The 26,023-nt window shown below is 34.7% G+C and overlaps 1 long non-coding RNA gene and 1 pseudogene across 3 annotated transcripts in view; both read left to right on the plus strand.

Moving 5' to 3' along the window:
• The window catches only part of LOC123002287 (uncharacterized), a 1,175,027-nt gene that overhangs the window by 188,088 nt on the left and 960,916 nt on the right, over positions 1-26,023 (plus strand). The window lies entirely within an intron of this gene.
• LOC113241844 (60S ribosomal protein L35a-like) lies at positions 12,720-13,045 on the plus strand (annotated as a pseudogene).

Genomic DNA, 26,023 nt, shown 5'->3' on the forward strand with positions numbered 1-26,023 from the left:
GAAGCATTTTGGGAAATGAATTGAGTGTTGCCGCCTCTGCCCATGTACATGACTTCTACATAACTGTGACATGTTCAGTCTTCAGTAGTAATGGAAAAGTTTCCTTTGTCTTGGGGTAAAGACCCCATGTGATACCAAGTATTTTCTAATAGAACCTAATGTATTATATTATAATTTTCTTTTCTATCTCTGTTTCTTAAGATCTTTTGAGTACAGAGATTTTGCCAGGTTCATCTCCATACTCCCCAGAGCCTAGTGTCTGCTTGGTTTATAATATACACTCAATAAATGTCGTTTGGATGGAGGGAATGGATGGATGGATGGATGGATGAATAGGTGGATGGGTAGATGATAATTGGAACTAACATGATGGAACAGTGACTTAGAATTACAATATCTGGATGTAATTCCCAGTTCTATCTATTATTAAGTGTTTGCTTTTGAGCAAGTCACTTCGCTGTTTGAAGTCTCAGTTTCTCAATTATAAAGTAGAAACAATAATCCTTATTCTGCCTTCCTCAGTGGGTTAGTGTGAAGAAAAAGATCAAAATAAAATAATAGCTGTGAGATTTAAAAGATTCTTTTAATGGTCTGTGCAAAGTTATGGGTGATTAAAAAAGAAAAGCAAGTCAAAGAAAGACCTAACTTTAACATTTCTGTGTAAAGCTAGAATAGTCTTTTTTATAAGATTTAAAAATTCTTTTGCTAGTGGGACACAACGCACTGATGCTGGGATAGATGAAAGACACAATTCTGTTACTTACAGCTCTGAATGAGAGAAGGCTGCCAGGCAGGGCCACATAGCAGGTTGTATTTGGGGATAGAGTAACAGCAAGCTTGGAACTGTAGAGGACAGCATATGTATCACAAGTGTGGTGGGGTTAGCTAGGTTTTGTGGGCTCCCTGTGGGTTGGTTAATTTGAATAAATTCTTATACTCCTGGGGACTTTTCCTAGTTGTCTGGTACCTGGCCCCTGGGGTAGTTAGGGCGGGTACCTAGGGGCCCAGAGTGTGAGAGCCTGATAAGGGAAGTAGTTGGGATATGAACTTAATTAGCTGTTCAAGAAGGGGAACTGGCCTCTACCCAGGGCCTCAAAACTGGGTTAAGACAGCCTTTAAAAAATATATTAAAGTCTAAGGATCTCTACTGTTCATATTTTATTTATAACATCTACATGAGAAATGTTTTTCCCACAGAGACTCCTAGTTTCCATCGAAATCAGTGGATAATATAGATACTGAGGAGAGTGGTGGGGGTGCTGTCATCTAAACATGTCTAATTCTCACCTCTGATTCACTCAAGCTTCCTGATAAAACTGAAGCATTATAGACATACCCCAGACTTTGGATTTTAATCCTCTGCTTTCAAAATTTGTTTACTAGTTTTCTGATCATTTAATACCAAAAATGCAAGGTTGTTGCTAAGATTGAAGATTATAAATACATATGTGTGTGTATATATGTGTGTGTGTGTATATATGTGTGTGTGTATCACAAAGATTTTAACTATTTGGTAATCCTTAATGAATAAATGGATCTGGGCAATGTTTAACAGTAGGTGCTAAAAAATTACAAAAGAGAAACAACCTGAGAGAATATACCCCCAGATAGAAGTACACAAAACTCGTATAAAATTGTCTTGTCAAAGAAATACCAATGAACAGGATATACAGAAGACAGAAAAACACATTAACAAAAAGCAAATGGATAAAATCAGCAAAACCCAGACAGTAGAAAGTTCTTCAGGGAAAATGTGTTAGTTTCCTATGGCTGCTGTAACAAATATCTGGATAATCGTAGCTTTAAAAAAAGCAGAAATTTATTCTCCCACACTTCTGGAGGCCAGAAATTTTAAATAAGTATCACTGGGCTGAAATCAGGATGTCAGCAGGGCCACATTCTCCCCAAAGGTTCTAGAAGAGAATCTGTTCCTTGTCTCTTCCAGCTTCTGGTGGCTGCCAGCATTCCTTGGTTTGTGGCCGTATCACTTCAATCTCTGTGTCCCTCGTCATATTGGATTCTTTTTTTGTATGAGTAAAACTTCTCTCTGCCTCTCACTTGTAAGGACCTTTGTGACTGCATTTAGGGATTGCCCAGATAATCTAGGATAATCTCCCTTTACAAGGTCCTTAATTTAACAATATCTGCAACCCCCTTTTGCCATTTAAGCTTACATTCTAGATTTCCACAGATTAGGATGTGCATATCTTTGAGAGGAGGTATTTTTTAGGCTACCACAGAAAACAATGCAGTTTTCTATTTTAAAAAAGAGGAAAAGAGTGGAAAGGCAAGCTATAGATTATAAGAGATTTAAGGTATATGCGAACCAATCTGAATATATGGAACTTGTTGATCCTGATTCAAATAAATACACTATAAAAAATAGAAGACAACTAGAGTTTGAACATTGAACAATATTTCATGATGATAAGAAATTATTACTTTTTTCTGGGAGATAGTGGTACAGTAGTAATTTTTAATGACAGAATCCTTATCTTCTGGTTATATGGAATAGTTAATTACAAATAAAACAATATTATATTTCCATAAAAGCAAGATTTAATAAAAAATTATTAGAACGCTTGTGAAATGGTAACAGCTAAATAGTAGTAGCTGCTATTATGAGAATTACAATTCAATTTTGAAATTAATGAGACCAATGTTTCAGTGGAAAAAGAATTATATTTTACTAACTCATTGTTTTTTATATGTATTTGATATTAATATTTATTTTATATTATATCTTCTCTATAATTTAGATATTTATTCATCATAAGTAGTCAAATAGCAATTGATTATATATGTATACATACAAACCTGCCTATATACATATATATTAAAATATATATTATAAACATATATATATTAAAATATATATTTGTCATGGTTGTCCAGAGAAACAGAACCAATAGGATATGTGTGTAAGTATGTGTTTTGTCTGTGTGTATAATATTTTATTATAAGGTATTGGATCACATGGTTATGGAGGTTAAGAAGTCCTAAGATATGCAGTTCGCAAGCTGGAGACCTAGGAGCATTGGTAGTGTAGTTACAGTCTGAGACCAAAGGAATAAGAACCAGAAGAGCCAATGGCATAGTTCTTGTCCAAAGCTCAGCAGGCTTGACCCAGGAAGAAACAATTTTTCAGTTCCCTTTCAAAGGCAGGGAAAAAGCCAGTGTCCCAACTCAAACCACTTAGGCAGCAGAAGTTCCTTCTTTCTTAGCCTTTTTGTTCTATTCAGGTCTTCAGTTGACTGGATGAAGACCAATCACATTAGGGAGGACAGCATGCTTTACTCAGTCTCCCAACTTAAATGTTAACCTCATCTAAAAAGATCCTCATAGAAATACTCTGAAAGTTTGAGCAAATATCTAGGTACCATGTGGTCCACAAGTTGACACATAAAATTAACCATCACACATGTATAGATTATATACTTCTTATATGTGTGTACATATGCATGTATTTTATACACACACAAACATAATTTTTCTTACTTGATGTCTGTTTTAGGTCAGATTCCCCTGGGAACCAGACTGAGACTAAAGGCACTCATTTTTGTAGGTTCCAGGATGGCTAGCTGCTGTAGGCTCAGTGTGAGACCCTCTCTGGCACTAGCCATTGGCTAAAGGGAACCACTTTGTTCACAGTTACATCCCCTTCCTAAGGGCAAAGTATATGCAACAAGTAGTCAATGTGGGAATAAAAAGGTCCAATTCCCTTGTGTCAATTAAATACTATCCTGAAGGGTCATCTTGGCTGTTCTTCTTGTCTATTTACTATCATAATTGGATTAAGTGGTAGCAAAAGGCACATAATTGATTACCTGGGTGCCAAGCATGTTCTTCTCTGCCCCCATTATTTAACAGCAGCCCTATCTCATACTGATTATCAGGGTCAATTACCCCTACTGCGATGCTGAGTCCTTGTTGTACCTATTGCTCTCTTAGCATGAAAGACCCAAACTGTGCAGCAGTCTTAAGTTTTAAGTTTAGTAGTGGTGTTACTGTTACCTTGGTGAAAGCATTCCTTATATAGGAACCAAGACCCCTAGAACAAGAGTAAAGAATATTTCAGGGATGGGAAGCACAAATTTCTTATGTGGGTCACAGGAAGTAGCTATTAGCAGAGCCATTCTTATTATCACCCATTGGTTCTTAGACTCTTCAGTTCTACCTTTTGGTAACACAGCACCATATAATGGTCATTGATTTAGAGTGTCATCTCCAAGCTCTAGTTTCAGCTGTGCCTTTGAAAAGTCATTCCATGGGCCATAACATACATCCTAACAAATTTAGAAGAATAGAAATTATACCAGGTCTGCTCTCTGAGCACAATAGAATTAAACTAGAAATCAATAACAAGAGGAAAACTGGAAAATCACCAAATATGTGGAGATTAATCAAACACACGTAAATAGCATCTAGGTCAAAGAAATCTAAAGAAAAAGTTAAAAATATTTTGAACTAAAATGAAGACAGTTTTTTTTAAGATTTATTCACTCATTCAAGAGAGAGTGGGGGGGAGGGGCAGAGGGAGAGGGAGAGGGAGAGAGGGATTCTCAAGCAGACTCCCCGCCAAGGGCAGAGCCTGACATGGAGATCAGTCCCACAGCCCTGAGATCACAACCTGAGCCAAAACCAAGAGTTGGACGCTCAACTGATTGTGCCACCCAGGTGCCCCTAAAAAGAAGACACAATTTATCAAAATTTGTGGGATGCAGTGAGAGCAGTTCTTAGAGGGAAATTTATAGCATTGGCTGCATATATTAAAAGGAGAAAGATCTAAAACCAATAATCTAAATTTCCACCTTAGGAAACTAGAAAAAGCAAATTAAATCCAAAGTAAGCAAAAGAAAAGAAATAAAAGCTCTGCAGATCCAAGAGTAAATGACAATTATATTAAGTACATACACAACTAGAAGTTTCATAATTAAAGTCTCATGTTCTTATTAGGCATTTCTTGAAATTATCATAAGTACAATATGAGATTAAGTATAGATAGACAAGGCAGTGAAAATATTACAATAATGAAAAATTTAAAACCCTTTTATTCTAAAAAGCACAAGAAAATTGAAGAACAGAATGATTTTGTTTATGTAACTGATTTCTTGTCTCTGAACTCAATAGGAGCCTGGTCTGAAACATTCCTCTACCAAAATTTCAAGTTGAAGTTAATGACAACTATTTATTGAGTTCCTATATATGTATCTGGCACTATGTCTTGTGCTTTATATGTATTCTATGTTAAACAACAACTTGTTGCTATGACTATTTTCCTCATTGTGCAAATTATAGGATCTAGAATCTTTTATCTCAGCAGGCCATAGAAACAAGAGCATTTCAGTAAAGCATCTGCTAGGCTTATAAAAAAGGCACCGCAGATTTTACTGTTGTATTTAATCATTGATGAATCTCAGTTTAACTTCTGTCTCTTGGGGTGCCTGGGTGGTGCAGTTGTTAAGCGTCTGCCTTCGGCTCAGGGTGTGATCCCGGTGTTCTGGGATTGAGCCCCACATCAGGCTTCTCCGCTAGGAGCCTGCTTCTTCCTCTCCCACTCCCTCTGCTTGTGTTCCCTCTCTCACTGGCTGTCTCTCTCTGTCAAATAAATAAATTAAAAAAAAATCTTTAACTTCTGTCTCTTGCTGGAGAAAGGAGAGACTATGGAGTGCTCAGTGGAAAAAAAAAAGAACTAGAGCAACAATCAATAAAATCAGAAATAGGCAATTAATAGAGAAAATCAATGAAACCAAATGCTGGATCTTTGTAAAGATCAGTAAAATCGATAAACCTCTAGCCAGACTAACTACAAGAAAAAGAAAGATAATACAGATTACTAATATCAGAAATGAAAGAGAAGACATCACTATAAAAACCATGGAAATTAAAAGGATAATAAAGGAATACTGTGAACAACTCTGTGCTCAGAAATTTGAAATGGACCAATTCCTTGAACGACAATCTGTGAAAACTCATAGTGGAAGAAATAGACAATCTGAATAGGCTTTTATCTATTAAAGAAATTGAATCAATAATTAATAACCTTCCAAAAGTGAAAGCACTGCACCCAGATAGTCTTATTGGTGAATCATAAGACAGTTAAGGAAAAAATTATACCACTTATCTATAGTCTCTTTCAGAGGATGGAAGCAAAGGGAATACTTCTTAACTATTCTGAGGCCAATGATACTCTAATACCAAAACCAGAGACATTACAAGAAAAGAAAACTACAGACTAATACCTCCCACTAACATAGATTCAAAAATCCTCAACAAAACATTAGCAAATCAATTTTTTAAAAATATATAAAAAGAATTATACAAATGACAAAATGAGATTTATCCCAGGTATTCAAGGCTGGTACAGATGTTAAAAATCAAATAATGTAATCCATCACATCAACAGACTAAAGAAAAATCACATGATTATATCAATAGATGCAGAGAAAGCATTTGACAAAATCCAACACTCATTCAGGATAAAAACTCTCAGAAAATTAGGAATAGAGAGAAACTTTCTAAACTTGATAAAGAATATCTACAAAAAACCTACAGCTAGCATCATAATTAATGGTGGGAAACTAGAAGTTTTCCCGCTAAGATAGGTACAAAGCAAGGCTGTACCCACTTACCACTACTTTTTGACATCATATTGAAGTCCTTGCTAATGCAATAAGGCAAGAAAAGGAATTAAAAGATATATATGTGGGGAAGGAAGACCTAAAACTGTCTTTGTTTGAAGATGATGTGATTATGTAGAAAATCTGAAAGAATTGACAAAAAGTTAATGTAATTAATAAGCAATTACAGCAAGGTTGCAGGATAGAAGATTAATATAAAAAGTCAATTGCTTTCCTATAAGCCAACAATGTACAAGTGGAGCTTAAAATTAAAAACACAATGCTATTTACATTAACATCCAAATGAATGAAATACCTAAATATGAATCTAACCAAATTATGTAAAAGATTTAAAGGAGGGAAACTGCAAAACTCTGATGAACTAAATAGATATACCATATTCATGGGTAGGAATACTGAATATTATCAAGATGTCAGTTCTTCCAATTTGATCTGTAGATTCAATGCAATCCCACTCAAAATCCCAGCAAGTTATTTTATGGATATCAACAAACTGATTTTAAACTTTATATGGAGAGGCAGCCTCTATCACCTCAAGATGGTTTCTAGTTGATAGTAAGAAGAACTTGGTTTTACAAAGAGATGAATTCTTCCAACAACCATGCAAGCTCAGAAGAAAATCTTCCAAAGAAAAATGCAAGCTTGGAGAAAACCTTGAGCCCCAGGAAGGATTGTACCCTGTGAGCGATCCTGAAGCATTAGACCCAGTTGAACCATGCCTTGATTCCTAACCCATGGAAACTGGTAGAATAAATGTGTATTGTTTTACTAAGTTTATGGTAATTTGTTACAGAAAAATATGAAACTAATATAGTAACGCTTGAGTTTCTCAAAACTGCTAGTTCCTTTGTGGCCAGTGCATTCCATATTGTTTTGGTAGATAGATTATCCTCTGGACCTTTCTGCAGAATATGATGAGATGTTGAGTATTCTGGCCTTATATAGTAAATCTACTCTAGCATGTCTACTTCTCTGAGCTTTTTGATTCCTTCCCCTACCATCTACCATGGCAATCCTGGCATGTATTTTTCAGTTGGAGTGGGCACTTTTTCCATGTTTCCAGAAGCTATTCTAGTAGCATGTCATCACTCTCCCCCGCTTTTGCTAGATTATTAAGCCCTTAATAATGGTGAATTCCTCCCATATTGATAAACTTACCACTTCCAACTGTGTTCTGTTCCCCTTGATTCAGTATCTTCAGGCTTCAGGTTCTAGCCCCATATATATCTTCCTGCTAGATTAAATCCTCTAGTTCATTCAGTGTATAGTTACTTTTCCTTCTTTTGGCCAGGCCAGTACTTTCCCTAGCCAGATTATATTGTGACTTCACCTTAGTTATTTGTCTGTTGGCCGGGAAGAGAGGTGGGGATTGAGAGAGGATCCTGAATTGTCTTGCAAGGCAGTGGCCTGTGCATTGTCTTTAAGCAATGGATGAATACTACTTTATATTTTTATTGAATTATAATTGACATACAATATTATATTAGTTTTAGGTATGCAAGATTGTGATTCAATATTTTTTGTAGATTATGAAATGATCACCATGATAGGTCTAGTTACCATCTGTCACCACAGAAATTTATTATAGTAGTATTGACTATATTCCCTACGCTGTACTTTATATCATTATGACTTATTTTATAACTAGAAGTTTTTACCTCCTAATACCGTTCATGTATTTCACTTGTCCCTGAATCCCCCTCCCCTCTGGTAACCACCAGTTTGTTCTCTGTATCTGTGAATCTGTTTCTGTTTTGTTTGTTTATTTTGTTGTTGGTGTTTTTTAGATTCCATGTGTAAGTGAAATCATATAGTATTTGTCTTTCTCTGTATGACTTCTTTTACTTAGCAAAATACCCTCTAGTTCCATCCATGATGCAAATGGCAAGATTTCATTCTTTATGGCTAAATAAGTGTGAATGCTACTTTAACAGAGAGGAGTAGAGTCCTTTTGCAGTCTCAGTGGGTTCAATGGGATTCTGGAGATTCAAGAATTTCAAGTATATTGATGCAGCTTTCCTTATCCCAAGATTCAGAGTCCCTTTTCTTCCTTATGATTCCCTGTCTTTGATATAGTATCGAGAATTCCAGCTTCTCAAGCTCCTCCACTTTTATAATTAAGTCTGCCCTCCAGCTGCAGAAAATAAGTTTCTTTATATGCTGCCTTGGAAGCCCTCTGACTTTCATGTTTTGCCTTAAATTGGTGATTTATCAGCCTCATCCTTTATTGTTCTCTCCAGTGCATCAATAATACCCAGAAAAGTCATCCAATTCCATATTCCCTATAATTACTACTCACCTCAAGTCATTCAAATGCCTGAGATATGGTGCATGCTATAGTCTTTCTCTCCATTCCATATCCTATTTTAGTTTACTACCAGTGACTGTGTTAACAATTGCACTGCTACATCATACCAATGGCTATTAGTATGCCACCTACAGATGAAATCCTCCTGTCTGTCTGTCCAGTGAGAGATTTAGCTATAAGATCCCATATTTAACACTACTTCTTAGGATTATTACTAATGTGAATTTTCTTGGGTCATGTTTCCCAAGAAAACAAATAGTTGTATACAGGAGGTTTTTTGGAGACTTATCCCAGGAGCAGCATCTTTAAGGGAGTGAGAAGCCCGATGAGCAGAGGGGAATATAAACCTTGATATGACTGCAGTCAGGTTTCAGGCTATCTAACAGGACTGTCTGGAGCTGGAATTGTCCCTCAGAATTGTCCTGAATTGAGGCAAGGGGGTCAGGTCTTTGTCCCTCCACATTAACCAGTCATTAGATGTAGGCTGCTGCCCAGGAGGGGCCATAATTTTGGGCAAGGTGACTTCTTTAGGTCAAGGTCAAGTCCCAAAGAGGGACTCAGCTGTGAGCCATTAGCATCCCCCACTCCTGAAAATGGGGGACAGAGTGGCTCGATCCTGATGGGGATATCTGGCTAGAGAACTGCACCATGTACTACAATTTCTAAAGTCTGTGATTATAGATTGTATTGTAGTTAAGGAGATTTTCTCTTCAAGCTTAAATAGTTTTTCAATAGAACACTTAAAACAGAATGAACCATTTAACTGTATTTTTTCAGACAATAAGTATTTATAGAATGTTTACTATGCCAAGCACTATGATAGGCACCATGGATACAACCATAAACACTACACAATTGAAAGCATAAAAGCATCCCCTTCAGTCCTGCCAGATGGAGACTGTGAATTAGAATCATCCTTAACTTAGAATTTACTCATTATAAACATTATTTTGAAAGCTTCGGTTGTATCTTTCTGTAGTTGAGGGAAAGGCCATAAAGAAGTGTATGGCTCAGCAATCACATTATTTTCCACTCCCAATCAGCTATAAAAAATCTGAAAGGGAAGAAGGTATTAAGGAGATGAAGAGAAGGAAAGGATAAAGGAACTGTGTTACACTCATACAGTGGAATACAACTCAGCAATGAAATGGACAAACAACTGATAAATTCAATAAGGGTCTGCTATTTTATGTTTATACTAAGGTACAGGGTTTTTTACTGATAAATTTAATTTACAAAGAAAAGAGAAGAGAAGTATTCAGTGTCTTGATAACAGCTAAATGTTCAAATGGGCTTGGATGCTGAGCAGCCAAGAAGTGACAAATAGCTACTACTCGTTTCCTGAGAGTGATGTTTTTTCTAATCTATCTGTATCCTCATGACTTCTCTTTCTTATGACTAACATATACTCTTGTGAGTTGACTTGCCAGGATCAGGGAAGAGCTAGACTGACAAATGTAAAATCTACTATAAGAGTCTAAGATGTAACACTGGTCACTGATGTGAAAACTGGTAAAACACTCTAGGAAATTGATTCAGCTGTAACAAGCATCTGAAATATAGCCATACATATTGACTTGAGTTTACTTATGGAACTCTATCTTATGAAAATAGAAATGCAATCCAGGGTAATTATAGTGATGCTCAATGCACTTTAATCTATTTTATTTTATATTAAGGTTCACACTTGGCATTGTGCAGTTCTGTGGGTTTTGACAAACTCATAATGTCATGTAGCTACCATTATAGTATCATAAATAATAAATTTCACTGTTGTAAAAATCCCTGTGCTCCACCTGTTTATCCCTTCGCTTCTCACCCCTTAGCCCCTGGCAATCACTGATCTTTTTAACTGTATATATAGTTTTGCCATTACAGAATATCATATAGTGGGAATAATACAGTACCTTTTAAAGATTGGCTTTTTTTTCACTTAGCAATATGATTTTAATGCTCCTCTATTTCTTTTTGTGGCTTAATAGCTCATTTCATTTTATTCTGATTAATACTCTATTGTATAGATGTATACCACAGTTTGTTGTTTAGCCATTCACCTATTGAAGAACATCTTGGTTGCAGCCAATTTGGGGGCAGTTATGGATAAGGCTGCTATAAATACTTGTGTACAGTTTTTTGTGTGCATGTGAGTTATCAAGTCAATTGAGGTAAATACATAAGAGTACAAATATTACATGGTAAGAGTATGCTTAGTTTTATAAGAAACTGCCAAACTGTCTTCCAAAGTGGTTGTATCATTTTGCATTCCCACCAGCAGAGAAAGAGTCCCTGCTGTTCCACATCCTTGTCAGCATTTGTGTTGTCAGTGTTTTGGATTTTAGCCATTCTAATAGGTGTGTAGTAGTATCTCATTGTTTTAACTCGCAGATCCCTAACATATGGTGTTGAGCATCTTCACACAGCTAATTTGCCAAATGTGTATCTCTTTGTTGAGGTGTCTGTTTAGATATTTTGCCCACATTTTAGTTGTGTTGTTTGTTTCCATACTGGTGGGATTATAAGAGTTCTTTAAATATTTTGGATACATGTCTTTTATTAGTTATGTGTTTTGAAAATATTTTATCCCAATCTGTGGATTTGTTTTCATTCTGCTAACATTGTCTTTCCCAGAGCAGGAGATTTTAGTTTTAATGAAGTCCAAATTATTAATTTTTTTCTTGTATCTAAAAATTCATTTTGGAGTCACATCTCAAAAATCATTACCAAACCAAAGTTCACCTGGAATTTCTCCAATGCTATCTTCTAGAAGTTTTATACTTTTGTGTTTTATGTTTAGGCCTATAATCCTTTTTGTGTTAATTCTTGTGAAAGGTATAGGAGGTATAAGTTCTGTGTCTAGACTCATTAATTTTTACATGTGATGTCCAGTTGTTCCAGCACCATTTATTGAAAAGACTTTTTTTCCTCCATTGTGTTGACATTGCTTCTTTGTCAAAGATCAATTGGCTATATTTGTTTAAATCTATTTCTGGGCTCTCTATTCTGTTCCACTGATGTATTCCTCTATCATTTCACCAATACCACACTGTCTTAATTACTGTAGATTTAAAATAAGTCCTGACCTGAATAGACATTTTTCCAAAGAAGACATCCAGATGGCCAACAGACACGTGAGAAGATGCTCAATATCACTCATCATCAGGGAAATGCAAATCAAAACCACAATGAGATATCACTTTATATTAGTCAAAATGGCTAAAATTGAAAACACAAGAAATAACAAATGTTGCCAAGGGTGCAGAGAATTAGGAACACTCATGCGCTGTTGGTAGGAATGCAAATTGGTGTAACAACTGTGGAGAACAGTATGGAGGTTCTTCAAAAAATTAAAAATGGAATTACCAAATGATCCAGTAATTCCACTTCTGGGTATTTACCCAAATAAAACAAAAACACTAATTAAAAAAGATACACGCACCCCTATGTTTATTGCAGCATTATTTACAATATCCAAGATATGGAAACAACCCAAGTGCCCATCCATAGATGAATGGATAAAGAAGATGAGTTGTGTGTATGTGCACATATACATATATATAAAATGGAATATTAGTCATAAAAAAGAATGAAATCTTGCCATTTGCAATGATGTGGATGGAACTAGAAGGTATTACGCTGAGCGAAATAAGTCAGTCAGAGAAAGACAAATACCATATGATTTCATTCGTATGTGGAATTAAAGAAACAATTTCTTTCCGCCATCTTGGAACCTGTGGAGGCCTGCTGGGAGCAGGACTTCTAAAATGACAAATATGTCTTGAAGTCTATGGTCCAAGGCCATTTTTGCTGGCTAGCGAGGTCTCTGGAACCAGAGGGAGCACACAGCTCTTCTTAAAATTGAAGGTGTTTGTGTTCAAAATAAAACTGAATTCAATCTGGGTAAGAGATGTGCTTATGCATACAAAGCAAAGAACTCAGTGACTCCTGGTGGCAAACCAAACAAAACCAGAGTAATCTAGGGAAAGTAACTCATGCTCGTGGAAACAGTGGCATGGTTTGTGCCAAATTCCGAAGCAGCCTTCCTGCTAAAGCCATTGGCTACAGAATCTGTGTGATGCTGTACCCCTCAAGGATTTAAACTTACTGAAAAATAAATAAAGGTGTAGATTTGTTCTCTTGTTAAAAAAAAGAAAGAAAGAAAATAAACAAAGAAACTAAAAGACAAACCAAAAAACAGACTTTTAGAAAACAAACTGGTGGTTGCCAAAGGAAAGGTGGGTGAAGGGATAGTGAAATATATAAAGTACACTCATCAAGATGAGTGCTGAGTAATGTATAGAATTGTTGAATTGTTATATTGTACACCTGAAACTAATATAACACTGTAAGTTAATTATACTTCAATAAAAGAAATTTAAAAATGAACCTCAAAGTCAGATTGTTAGTCCCCCAATTTTGATCTTTTTCAATATTATGTGGGCTATTCTGAGTCTTTTGCCTTTCCGTAGAGACTTTAGAATGAGTCAGTATCCACAGGTAAATTGCTGGGATTTTTACTGGGATTGCATTAAATCTGTAGATCAATTAGGAAGAACCAACATGTTAATAATATTGAATCTCCCTATCTGTGGACATGGAATATCTTCCCATTTATATAAATCTTCATTTTCTTTCATCAGAGTTTTGTAGTTTTTTTCATATAGATCTTGTACATATTTTGTTAGATTTATACCTAAGTATTTCCTTTTTTATACTAATCTAAATGGTGTTATGTTTTAAGTTTCAAATAACCATTGTTCATTGCTGGTATATTAGAAAAGCAATTGATTTTTATATATTAACCTGTATCCTGCAACTTTGCTATAATAGCTTGTGAGTCCCCTTTTTCTGTTATTTGCTAATTCTTTGGAATTTTTTTACAGAGACAATCATGTAGTCTGTGAACAAAGTTTATTTCTTCCTTTCCAATTTATATATCTTTTATTTCCTTTCCTTATTTTATTGCATTAGTTAAGATTTCCAGTACAATATTGAATAGGAGCAGAGAGAACATGCTTACCTTGTTTCCCAAATTAGGGGGAAAGCATCTAGTTTCTTATCATTAAGTATGATGTTACCTGTAGGGTTTTTGTAGGTGCTTTTTATGAAATTGAGGGATTTCTCCTTTAAGTTGGCTAAGAATTTTTATCCCAAATGGGTGTTGGATTTTGTAAATATTTTTATGCATTTATGGGTATGATCATATAACTTTTTAAATTTAGCCTGTTGGTGTGAAGAATTACATTAATTGATTTTGGAATGTTAAACCAGCCTTGCATACCTGGGATAAATCCCACTTAGTCATAGTGTATAATTCTTCTTATACATTGTTGGATTTGATTTGCTAATGTTCTATTGAGGATTTTTGCATTTATGTTTATGAGAGACATTGGCCTATTGTTTTTCTTTCTTGTAATGTCTTTGTCTTTTTTTAGTATTAGGGTAATGCTAGCTTTATAGAATGAGTTAGGAAGTGTTCCCTCTGCTTCTATTTTTTTCAGAACAGATTGGAGAGAATTGATAATTTCTTCCTTAAATATTTGTTAGAATTCACCAGTGAAACCACCTAAGCCTGCTTCTTTCTTTTTAGGATGGTTATTAATTATCGATTCAATTTCTTTGATAGACATAGGCCTTTCAGATTATCTGCTTCTCCTTTTGTGAGACTCTATAGTTTGTGTCTTTCAAAGAATTGGTCCTTTTCATCTGGTTGTCAAACTTGTGGGCAAAGATTTGTCCCTACTATTTATTTTTCTTTTAATGTTTAAGGGATCAGTAGTGTCAACCCCTTTCATTCCTGATATTAATAATTTGTTTCCTCCCTTTTATAGGCAGTGGTAAAATCCATGCAAAAGCCACTCAGGGAAATACATCTCCCTCCTCCCCCAAAAAAGAAAGCAGCAACTGAAACAGATATTTGTACGCCCATGTTCATAGCAGAATTATTCATAATAGTCAAAAGGTAGAAGGAACCCAGGTGTCTCTCTGTGGATGAATGGATAAATAAAATGTGGTATATACATACAATGGGATAGCATTCAGCCTTAAAAAAGCAAATTCTGACATATGCTCTAACATGGATGAACCTTGAGGACATTATGCTAAGTGAAATAAGCCAGTCACAAAAGAACAAATACTGTATGATTCTACTTTTATGAGGTACCTAGAATTGTTAAATTCATAGAGACAGAAGGTTGATTAGAGGTTACCAGGGAATGGAAGGAGAGGAGAAGGAGTTACGCTTAATAGGTACAGCATTTATATTGGTGATGGTTGCCTTGGGCTAAAGGAGGGGAGGTGTTACTGTTTTGTGGGTACAGAGTTTCAGTTTTGCAAGGTGAAAAGACTCCTGGAGATGGATGGTTGCACAACAATGTGAATGTATTTAACTGTACACTTAAAAATGGTTAAGATAGCAAATTTTATTATGTGTATTTTACTACAACAAAAAAAAGTTAAAAAAATAATTTGTTTCTTCTCTTTTTTTCTTGGTTAGACTAGAGATTTATCAATTTTACTGATCTGTTAAAAAGCCAGCTTTTGATTTTTTTGAATTTCTCTATTGTTTTCCTGTTTAAAATTTCATTGATTTTTGCTCTAATATTTATTAATTTCTTCTGATTACTTTAGATTTAATTTACCCCTCTTTTTCTAGTTTACTGAGGTAGAAGCTTATATTGATTTTAGATGTTTCTTCCTTCTTTTTTTTAATTTAAATTCAATTAGCCAATGTATAGTACATCATTAGTTTTTGGTATAATGTTCAATGATTCATTAGTTGTGAATAACGCCAACAGATGAATGGATAAAGAAGATGTGGTTCGTATACACAATGGGATATTACTCCCCCTTCTTTTCTAATATAGGTACTCGATGTATTACATTTCCCTTTAAGCACAGCTTTCACTGCATCTAAGAAATTTGGTAAGTTGTATTTTCAATTTAATTTCATTCAGAATATTTTTATTTTTCTCCTGAGACTTCTTTGATTCCTGTGCCATTTAATAGTATGTTGTTTAATCTCCAAATATTTGGGGAAGTCTTTCTGTTATTGATTTCTAGTTTAATTCCATTGTTATTTGAGAGCATCCTTTATATGACGTCTATTTTTAAAAATTTGTTAAGGTGAGTTTTATGGCCCAGAATTTCATCTGTCTTGGTAAATGTTCTGTGTGAGTTTGAGAAGAATGTGTATTCTTCTGTTGTTGGATGAAGGAAGTAGTCTATAAATGTCAATAGATCCAGATGATTGATGGTGTGGTTCAGTTCAACTATATCTTTACTTATTTTCTGCTTACTAGATCTATGAATTACTGATAGAGGGGTATTGACCTCTGCAATTTTAAAAGTGAATTCATCTATTTCTTTTTGCAGTTCTATCAGTTTTTGCAGCATGTATGTTGGTATCTTGACGCTTGATAATTGGTACATATACATTAAGGATTCTTATGTCTTCTTAGATAATTGACCCTATTATTAGTAATGCCCTTATTTATTCTTGATGATTTTCCTTGCTCTGAAGTTTCCTTTGCCTGAAATTAATATAGCTTTTCCAGCTTCTTTTCGTTAGTGCAAATACCATGGCATATTTTTCTCTATCCTTTTACTTTGATCTATCTGTATTTTTATATTAAAATGAATTTCTTGAAGGCAACATATAGTTGGGTTGTATTTTTTGATCCACCCCGACAACATCTTTCAATCAGTGCATTCAGACCATTGATATTTATAGTGATTATTTATATAGTTTGATTTATATCTATAATATTTGTAATTGCTTTTTATGCATTGCCCTATGCTTTTTTTCTTTTTGTCTTACTCTCTTTTTGTGCCTGCCCTTGCTTTAATTGAACATTTTATATGATTCCATTGTCTTTGTTTTCTTAGCATAACAATTACACTTATTTTTATATTTTGAGTGCTACCCTAGATTGAGATATACATTTACAACCACGACAAGTTGACTTTCACTTCACATATAGTGCAGGTACCTTATTATAGAGTATTCTCAATTCCTCCCTTCTATCCCCCATAACTTTGATGTCATTCGTTTCATTTATCCATGATGTATGGTCATCCCAAAAGTTGTTTCTATTGTTATTTTGAATAAATTATTTTCTGTTAGATTAATGAAGAATAAGAAAAATAAAATATTTTTCCTTCATTTATTTCTTCTCTAATACCCTTCCTTTCTTTATATGGATTCCAGTTTCTGACCTATATAATTTTCTTTCTCTCTGAAGAACTTTTAACATTTCTTGCAAGGCAGGTAGGTATACTGGCAACAAATTCACACCGTTTAATTTTTTTGGAGAAAGTCTTTATTTTCCTTTACTCTTGAAGTATATTTTCACTGGATACAGAATTCTAGGTTAGTCGGTTTTTTCTTTTCCTTTCAGCACTTAATATATTTCACTTTACTCTTGCTTGCAAGATGTTTGAAAAGAAGTCTGATGTAATTGTTATCCTTGTTCCTCTATAGGTAATGTGGGTTCCCCCCACTCTGGTTTTATTCAAGATTTTCTTTGTCTTTGGTTTTCTTTAGTTTGGATGTGACATGTCTAGTTGTAGATTTTTTTTTGGACTATCATCCTTGGTGTTCTCTGAGTTTCCTGGATTCGTAGTTTGGTGTCAATCATTAATTTTGGAAAAATCTCAGCCATTATTACTTTATTCATTTATTCTGTTCCTTTCTTGCCTCCTTCTTCTGGTATTCCCATTATGTGTATGTTATCCTTTCATAAGATATTTATATAGATATTCCATCTCATTTTAAGAAAAATTTTTTCCCTTTACTTTTCAATTTGGGAAGTTTCCTTGACATATCTTTAAGCTCACTGATTTTTTGGCTGTGTCTAGTCTACTGATAAGCTTATCAAAGACATTTTAAAATATCTTTTACAGAGTTTTTGAATTTTAGAATTTCCTTTTGATATTTTTAGAGTTTCAATCTCTCTACTTACATTACCCATATATTCTTACTTATTGTACGTTTTAAAAATTAGAGCCCTTAGCATATTAATCATAACTATTTTAAATTCCTGGTTTGATAATTCCAAAATTTCTGCCATATACAAGTTTGGTTCTGATACTTACTTTTGCTTATCAGAATATGTTTTTTGCCTTAGCATATCTTGTGATTTTTTTTTTGTTGTTGTTATTGAAAACCATACGTGATGTATCAGGTAAAGGGAACTATGATAAATAGGCCTTAGTATGAGGTTTTATTTTATGTGGGTAGGAGTGACTGTGTGTACTATTTGTTGTAGCTGAGACATGGGGGTCTAAGATTTCCTCTAGTGTCCTTGCTTTTACCTTACCTGTTGTCTTTGGCTTTTCCTAGAGACTCCTTCTTATATTGGGGCTGAGATTTGCAGTTCTTTTATCTGTAACCACCTGTTATTATGCAATTCATTTTATTTCAAATGACATTTTCTCTGTTAAAACTCATATATGTTAATAGTAGGAATTTTGAAAAACTCAAAAAGAATACACACAATTGTACTACTCAAAGATAACTCTTATTAACATTTTGGTGTTTTAGACTTTATGATTGATAATAAAGTAATTGAAGACAGTCTAAATGTGTAATTATTGTATAATAATTGAGTATATTATAGTATATCTTATAGTTGCAACATTATCAGTCACTGAAAAATGTATATGAAGGCTTTCATAACAAAAATGCATATATGGTAAATTAAAAAGACTATAAAATGATATATGAAATACAATGATAACTATGTTAAAAATAACTATGTTCAAAAGTGTGTAGAAATAGCCATGAAATGAGTATATATATTTAAACACTACACAAATAATAATGAGTATATTTGGAAGTGACTTTGAGAACAATTTATTTTTTTAAATTTTCTCTTCCAAATATTGCACTTGTGCACACACACACACACGCAGACCAGGTTCTATATTTTAACATGGTAGTTTTTGAAAGTGATATTCACTATACTAACATAGAAGCAGCCCCAATTTTATTAATCAGACTTATTTATTTATACTTTAATAAACAACTCATCATCCACTATTTCATAAAACAGACTGATAGACTGATATTCACTACAGTAACATAGAAGCAGCCCCAATTTTATTAATCAGACTTATTTATTTATACTGTAATAAACAACTCATCATCCACTATTTCATAAAACAGAAGGGGAATCATATTATAGGACGGACCTGAGTATCAATCTGCCTTTGAAAAAGATAAAATTACTCTTAATTTATAGTGAGCAAATAGATTTTAATTATTACCTGATAATTTGTCAAAATGATTCTAAGTATAACTGCCTTGAGAAGTAAGGGAAGAAGAAATAATTAATAGTTCTTGGTTGTTACTGCCAGAGCCTTAACTTGTAGACTTTTTGCAATGGTGTTAATGGTAAAATGTTCCAGTGGGAAAGTTAATGAGTATAGCCAGTGCATTGTTATTCAACCACTAATGTGTGTAAGCATCACCTGAAGAACTAGTCAAAAAGGAAGATTTTACTCATCAGGGAAGTGCAAATCAAAACCACAGTGAAATATCACTGTACACTTGTCAGACTGGATAGTATCAAAAAGATAAGATATAACAAGTGTTGGCAAGAGTGTGGAGAAAACAGAACCCTCCTGCACTGTTGTTGGAAATGCAAACTGGTGCAGCCACTGAAACATAATATGGAGGTTCCTCAAAAAAATAACAAATAGGAATACCATATGATCCAGCAATTGCACTACTAGGTATTTACCTAAAGAATACAAAAACACTAATTCAAAGGGATATATGCACCCCTATGTTTATTGCAGCATTTTTTACAATAGCCAAGATATGGAAGCAGCTCAAGTGTCCATCAATAGATGAATGGATAAAGAAGATTTGAGATACACACACACACACACACACACACACACACACACACACACGGAGAGGAATATTACTGAACCATAAAAAAGAATGTGATCTTGCCATCTGAGACAACACAGATAGACCTAGAGGATATTATGCTAAGTGAAATAAGTCAGACAGAGAAAGACAAATACCATCTGATTTTACTTATATATGGAATCTAAAAAACAAAACAAAAAAAGCAGAATAGACCCATAAATACAGAGAACAAAATGGTGGTTGCCAGAGAAGAAGGGGGTGGAGTTATGGGCAAAATGGGTGAAGGGGAATGGGAGGTATGGGCTTCCAGTTCTGGAATGAATAAGTCAAGGGGATAAAAGGTACAGCATAGGGAATATAGTCAATAGTCTTGGAGTAGTATTATGGTGACAGCATAGCTACACTTGTGGTGAGCATAACATACCATAGAATTGTCAAATTACTATGTTGTACACCGGAAGCTAATGTGACATGTCAATTATAGTTCAATAAAAATATTAATATCTTGGGAAATAAAAAGTAAAAATAAAGTAGCAACCAGTCTTTTAAATTTTAAAAAAAGTAGATTTTTCTGGAGCCATCCCCAGTGATTCTGAATCAGTAAGCATTTCATAAAGACTGCAAATTTGCATTTTAACAAGCACCCTAGGTGATTCTGATGAAGGTGGTATAGGCTATATTTTGAGAAATACTCAATAGGAAAAGCATGGGTTTTTGGTGTTAGGGAGACATTTATATAAATCTTTGATTGACTCTGACTGACTAACCATGGGGCCACAAACAGCTTATTAATAATGTAAGTTTAATATAATAGTTACCTTATCATAATTGTGAAAATTAAGCAAGGTGATGTTATTTAGAGAGTTTTATACACGATATATGCTCAATAAATGGTATTGCTTAAGAGCAACAATAATAGTTATTATAACCTACATATATTGGAAGTTTATTACATGCTGAGCATTTTTTCTAAGCACTTTCATCTGTATTAGATCATTTTATCTTTACAACTTTATGAGGGAAGTACTGTTATTATCCTTACACGTGAGGAAACTGAGGCATGGATATTTTGTCTAAGGTCACCAAGCTAGTAAGTGTTTTAAAAGAAAAAGCAAATTTTAAACTAAAGTAGTCTGGCTCCATTTCTGTGGCTTTTTAAACTAGTATGCTGCAAGTATTTATGTTTATATCCATTATTAAATATCTAATATACACAACACAACTAATTGCACATGTAAACTTAAACAGTTATCTTTAATATGTCTGGATTATTTTCTCTCCTCAATTAGTTTTCTATGAAGTTTCCAATTGCAATATGGTGTTCAGGGATGAGTGTCCTGTCATCCCCATTCTTATGGTTTATTTTGCAAAGTATTTGGCATAGTTCATTTCTGCCCACGTTCTCTCAGTGTAATGGTTCCTAAGATAAAAATCTCTCTCTCCTCTGGATATTACTCTGTGCTAAAAGAATGTTCTAGCACCACAAAATATTTTTGTGCATTGTTTCCAAGCTTTGCAAGAATATTGCTGAATACCTTTGGCATACCTGCTCTTAAAAATATTTTGAATTTTGGGGTGCCTGGGTGGCTCAGTTGGTGAAGCGTCTGCCTTTGGCTCAGGTCATGATCCCAGGGTCCTGGGATTGAGCCCCACATCAGGCTCCCTGCTCAGTGTGGAGTCTGCTTCTCCCTCTCTCTCTGCCCCTCTCCGCTGCTCATGCTCTCTCACACGCATGCACACTCTCTCAAAGACATATATAAAATCTTGATTTTTATTTCATATATGTCAGAAGTGCATCAACTCACTTGACAGATATATATATTGAAATAGTTGATAAAATTGATAATCAAAGATCATACCTTAAGTTTTTACACAAAATTTAAATTTATAAAGATTTTAGAGTATTCAAATTTGTTTGTCATTTAAGTTTCCTCGGTGTGTGTGTGTGTGCGTATGTGTGTGCATATACGCGTACATATATTAACCCTCAAAATGAAATGTGGTTAATATCAGTTGCTCCAAAGGGAACAATATAGGCTGATGAGTTTCCCACACCCGTGCTTATTTTGAAGCTGTGGAATTATCTACACCCGCACATTTCTCATTTACCTTATATTCTGCTCAAGGCTTTAGTGAGTATTATGGCTGAAAGCAGATCCTAAAATTCAGATGTGTGGGGTGGGGAAGGGCAATTGTAAGCAACGAGTATAGTATTGTGGTTGAAAGCAGCTGCTATAACATTGGTCTAATTATGTGTTGGTAGATGTTTAACAACTAGCTTTCTGGGGGAGAAAAGTCCTGACTGATAGCATTTTCTGATTTCTGTGGTGTTAATACTCCTACATTGGCCAGTTTAAAGCTACCAAACTGATGTCACTGAATGTATAGGCAGGAAGGAATGCACAGTATAGCACACTATCAATTAGTATTTCCCCATAGATACAATAAATGTAAATAATGTCAAGAGCATAGACGATAGTAAAATATTTAAGATATTATAAGTTTTGAGCATTTATTATTTTTGCTTTTAATACAATGTATTTAATTGTAAGTTTACTGTAATTTTTAATAATGAGTACAGGAACCAGCCTGCAAAATCTCTGAAAATTTAACAGTTAAGCACCTTGGGTTGGATAAGATGGTTCTAACACAACACTGCATTGGACTCATCTAGATGTTATAAATATTTGCTTCACCCAGATGCCTATTCAAAGATCTACTGGGCACTAAAGTAAGGATGATTTCTTCTCCATTTAGGTGAGCATCCTCACTGCTACTCATAATAGTAATAGTACTGTTAGCAGTAATTAAGTTACTGAGAGCTTAGTATGCTACTCTAAGAAGGATTATTGATTTTGATATTTCATTTAAAACACTGAGTATTTTGAGGCTCACAGTAGTCAGTGATCTTGCCGTTGCTCACAGGACTTATGTGAGAGAGCTGGGCTACAGGTCCAACATTTGCCCAGTACCAAAACCTGCCCTCTTAAACAGGATCCTCTACTGCATATATGTAAGCATTTTGAGCCATATGAAATTGCTAGCCAGGTTTGACTTATAAAAGGCAACGTCACTGTGTTTAATTTAATATAGATATGGATACAGATACAGACACAGATACAGATATGAAAAAAAGTGTTTTCTTTTGCCTGTCTGCTCAAGTTGACATGCTTGTTTAGCATCGTTAAGAGTTAGCAGAATGGAATGGGTAAATACCTAGGAATCAGAAGTCTTGCATGTTGTAGCAAGAGCACTGTGCATCATGTCAGAAGATTGTGGCCCCATCCCTTACAAGCTGTGTTTAACAGGGACAGAAAATTTGCTCTATTTGACTCCTAGGGGTTTTTTTTAGGGTTAGTGTAAAAGCACTTTTGACATTACTGATATTAGAAATTATTTTTATGAGAATATTAGTACTTTTGGAATAGGTAACAAAGTTTATCCTGCATGCCCAGGGATGAAAAATAGCAATAGCATTCATTACCAAAGTTGTGGCCCATTATTTTTCAATAAATGTATTTTATATTGTTTGCACTCCCTAGCCTTTTAATAATAATGACAGCAAAAATAGAAATGTGTTTAACTTTTGTTCACCAACTATGTATCGGACTCTCTGGACCCTTTACTTATGTTAACCCATGCAGTCCTCACAACAATCTTGTAAAGTATACATCATTATTTTCAGCTTAATATGAGTCTTAATAAATGGTGGGTCCAGGACTGGGAGTACAGTCTGCCTTTCTTGCTGGAGCTTTTGTCTTCTAGCTAGAGGACAGAATTATGTCTTATAACTTCCTGTATCCATCAGTTATCAGCATGGTGAATGGCATTATAGTCGCGATCTCAATGACCATTTTGTAAAGATTTTATTTATTTATTTGAGAGATAGAGAGAGAGCATGAGCTGGGGGAGAGGCAGAGGCAGACTCTCCGCTGAGCAGGAAACCTGATGCAGGGCTCAATTCCAGGACCCTGAGATCATGACTTGAGCTGAAAGAAGACGCTTAACTGACTGAGCCACCCAGGCACCCTTCAATGACCATTTTAAATTAATACTTGAAACAATATTTTTTTTGAAAACTTTGTAAAATTTCAGTTCCATTTAGAATTTTGCATAGACCTTGCATATGTTGGATTGGAACGGTGATAAACAGCTAGTTGAGTCTGGAATTATTCTCAACTTTACTACCTGAATCAGAAAAGGAAGGACATATTTCCTCTATTTCTGGGCTTGCAAGCAGATTCCCATGTGGTAGAGAACTCTCAATGGCCCTTTGGAAATCTTAAATTTCATTAATAGTATTTACTTAAGATGAATTCCTTTACTTCAGGCACCCTAAACATTCATTCATAAAAGGGGAGTGTACTTAATACCACTGGCTATCTTAATTGGTATTTTTATTTTCAGCAGAATTTGTTAAGATACTCCATTCAGGATCTGGACATGTGCTCAGGATTTGTTACTGGGCTATGTAGAATATATAACTGATTCTAATTCTGAAGTGATTCTAATTCATAATTCTGTGGTGTTTTTAACATCCTCAGGAGGAAATATTAATGATGAAATGACAATGTGGTAGAGAAACAATGGCCTCTGTGTTGAAGAGCCAGATTTATATCATGAATGACACTTCCTGGTTGGGTGGCTTTATTGTGTTACTTCACCTCCCTAAACCTCAGGTGTTATCGTCTATAAAGAGGAGATTATAATAACTTCATCACAGGGTTGTTGTGAGAATTAATTGGGTTAACATGTATACGAAAGTGCCTAGAACACAAATAGTTGCCATATATATACTATCTGATTCTAATATAAGATACTTTGTCATATTTGGTTTTTAATAATGTTCATATCTTGTCAAAAATCAAAGCAAGTCTAGAACAGTGTGGATTTTAAACTTCTTTGTGTTGTCTCTTTAGTCTGCTTTATTCAGTAACAAGTGCTTTCTCTGTTAAGTCAACTATCTGCCAATACAAACAGTAAAATTTCTTTTTTTTTAAGATTTTATTTATTTATTTGACAGAGATAGAGACAGCCAGCGAGAGAGGGAACACAAGCAGGGGGAGTGGGAGAGGAAGAAGCAGGCTCACAGCAGAGGAGCCTGACGTGGGGCTCGATCCCATAACGCTGGGATCACGCCCTGAGCCGAAGGCTGACGCTTAACCGCTGTGCCACCCAGGCGCCCCAACAGTAAAATTTCTTAACTCTTTATCAGCTTTGCTGTTAGTCCTATAGGGCTACTGTACCTGCCAAATCTGAAATGTAAAGTTAATTCATAATACTAAAGTCCTGTCAACCATAATTTTCTAAGCCTTTCAATGTATGTCAATTATACTCCTAATTCCTGGGTTGAATGCTCTTTAAATATTAATGTGGTATAATAGAAAATAGACTTGGTTATAGTGCAAATTAATTATGTTTCCCTAAATTGTATTCCAGATACAATCATTCAACAAGTATTTTCTGAACACCTCTTATATGCTAGGCCCAGTTTTAGGCACTGAGAATTCAGCAGAAAACAAGATCAAGTTTCTGCTCTCACTGAGCTGACATTCTAGTGGCAGTAGTCAAACAAACAAAAAATAAGTAGATTTATATCATACGTTAGATGAGAGGTACTATGGAGAAGAGTAAACAAGTGCTATATAAAGAAATGTTGGCATGAAGAGTAGTGAGTTAAGATTTCTTAAGGAATGGTCATTTAAGGCCTCATTAAGAATGTGTGATTTTAGCAAAGATCAGGTGATAATCTGAAGGGAACTAATATGAATCAATAAATCACTCCATCAGGTTCTGTGCTAAATTAATTTGAACAGTTCTCTTATTTAGTCTTCACTACTACCAATAAAGTAAATATTTTTATAAGCATTTTACAGTTGAAGAAACAGAAGGTCAAAGAAATTACATAACTTTTAAAGGCCACACTATTAATCGCTATGGTTCTCAAAGAGAGCTACTTTAGGTTTTTTTAGAGTTTTTTTTTAATGTTTTTTTATTACATTATGTTAGTCACCATACAGTACATCCCTGGTTTCTGATGCAAGGTTCGATGATTCATTAGTTGCATATAACACCCAGTGCACCATGCAATACGTGCCCTCCTTACTACCCATCACCAGTCTATCCCATTCCCCCACGCCCCTCCCCTCTGAAGCCCTCAGTTTGTTTCTCAGAGTCCATAGTCTCCCATGCTTC

The sequence above is a fragment of the Ursus arctos genome, chromosome X (assembly GCF_023065955.2).
Source record: "Ursus arctos isolate Adak ecotype North America chromosome X, UrsArc2.0, whole genome shotgun sequence".
Lineage (NCBI taxonomy): Eukaryota > Metazoa > Chordata > Mammalia > Carnivora > Ursidae > Ursus > Ursus arctos.